This window comes from Habropoda laboriosa, unplaced genomic scaffold, assembly GCF_001263275.1.
Source record: "Habropoda laboriosa isolate 0110345459 unplaced genomic scaffold, ASM126327v1 scaffold447, whole genome shotgun sequence".
Lineage (NCBI taxonomy): Eukaryota > Metazoa > Arthropoda > Insecta > Hymenoptera > Apidae > Habropoda > Habropoda laboriosa.
The window spans coordinates 200,507-203,002 of record NW_017100624.1 but is presented as its reverse complement, the minus strand read 5'-3'; positions in this window follow the sequence as shown (position 1 = coordinate 203,002).

Genomic DNA, 2,496 nt, shown 5'->3' with positions numbered 1-2,496 from the left:
TTGCAACGAAGAAAAAGAAGTCTGGACGTTCAACACATTTCGATGGAAATCGTATCTGGTATAGGGTATAGTACGTACGTAATTCGTAATCGTCCTCGTCGTTATTGCCGTCTTCGTCGTCATTCACCACACCGAATCATATGGTCCAAGCGCGCAACACAGGCTATACGTACACGTATAATGTATATTATATATTGTATAATGTACATACATATAATATAACATATATTATACGTGTACATTATAATTTACACTTTACACTTTGTCGCCATCGACGTAAATCTTTCCACGTAAATAACGTGCATCATTCACCGGTCGAAAATATCCATGTTCATAATCGCTCTTTTACTCGTAACCCCTCGAACAATCCGATTCTCCTCTTTTTCTCGGATCGCGAGATCACACACTCAACACACACACACTCACACGTTTCTATAGAGCTTACGAAAAAAAGTGCCGCGTTCGAGACTATCGAGAATGAAATACATTAGTTTCAACGTTTTTTATAGACGGTACCGCTTTCACACGAGATGTTTGACGAAAACAAAGAAGAAGGAAAAAAAGAAAACTTTTTGATAAAGTTCGCTTAGGACGACGCGCAAATATTTTGCAAAATTTTCCCAAATCGAACGTTCTCGAACTGATGCTGTTTTTTCAATCTACACACAAGAAACTTTTTAAATATTTTTTTATATAGTTCTAATGAATTCGTAGCCTGCCCTATCGAAGTGATATTTTTCCTAATGAAAAATCATCGTGCCCGAGGATCGGATCGTTCGAAGACACTTGCGCGCGCGCGCGCGCGCTTCGTTTCTCGTTACTAAGTGTTCACCATTGATCTGCGATGAAAGATTGTTTTTTATGATTCCTCGTTGAAACGACTGCGATAATTTCATAGTATTATATATAAGAAAACGAAAAGAAAGAAAAAAAGAAAAAAAAGAGGAAAGAATGGTAAAACGCGTAAACGAATGAGAAATGAACAGCAAAAAAAAAAAAGATGGACTTGGTCGTTTCTCGTCCCGCGAGGAGGCTTATATTCGTAAAAAAAAAATAATCAGAGGAGAAGAAAGAAAATGTAAACTTCCGTAAGTTTCTTTTTCGCGTGAACATTTGACTAATTTTTTTGCAGGAAACTGTTCCCACATTGGCTAAGGTGGATATACATATGTACACGTAGGGTATACATACGTGTATTGTGTATGTGTCGCGGACACGTGTGATATTTGGTTTCCTCGCGATACCTGGAAACACCAAGTTCTCAGGATTGGCTCAATTATTTAAGATAGTGCAACCCATTATAGGAAGAGAGGATAACGACAGAAAGCAAAACCGGTGGCTGACGCCAGTCGAAAAAAAAGAAAAAAAGAGAAAACAACTTGTTCGTGTCTTGAAATGAAATCAGCAAAAAAAAAAAAAAAAATAATGAATAATGCTCCTTGTATACGCATGTTATGGTTAATCAGCGCACGTTCTATCACAACGTGATTGTTTCATCTTGCCTCCATAGAAGTTATCGTAAACACACGCCCTAATCACCGGTACGTGTACGATCACGAGTACGATGAAAACAAATCCCCCTTTTTCCTATTTCTATTTTTTGTTTCTTTTTTTTTCTTCTTCTTCGGCCCCAAACAGATCCGTGTCGTGTTTCTAGATTTTTTTCTTCGGTCGTGTTGCATTTAACCCCCCCTCCGCTACCCCGCTCTGCTCTCCTCCTTATGTCGATATTTCGCGCAACGTCCATCATGGGATACCCCCCGCCCGCTCCTCCAGCGGTTCTGGATCAAGACGACAGTTTATCAAACGAATTTCTGCTCAAAACGGGTTCCAAAGTTGAATTTTTCTCCACGAGGAACTTTCTCTACTCTCGACAACGTTGTTGCCTTTTTCAACACCGAGGACAGTTTCGCCGGACTCGTGGTCGCGAACGCACGTACGAAAAAAATAAATAAATAAACAAATAAATCAACACGAGAACTATATACACAGACCTTGGGCCTACTAGCCTAGGGATACTTGTCCATACTATAAGACTTAACTAACGATGGGATACTTCATACGGTAAACAATGTATATTATTTGCGGTTAAGGAACTGGGGGTAACGGTTCCTGTATTCCCCGGACATCATCGTACACTTGTCTCTGTGTTCAATTGGACGGTCGATGAGGTCGCAGCCGCGAGAGAGAGAGAGTGTGAGAGAGAGAGAGAGAGAAGATAAAGAAATGAACCTCGCTAAATTATACGTTAAGAAAAAAATATTTCAGACCATTGACCAATACGTTTCGTATTAGCTAACGCCGGGAAAAACCTTTTTGATTCTTCCTTCGCCGAGCGACAAGTGCTTATCGTGGTCTGTTCACGTTTGCGTGCGAAAATTTTCTTTGAAGTTACCGTTTGTATAGTGCAATACAAAGAGAGGACATGTTAGCAACGTGTTAGCACTTATAGATCGATACGTTTGTTCCTTTTGCTCTCTTCCTTCTGTCTCCTAA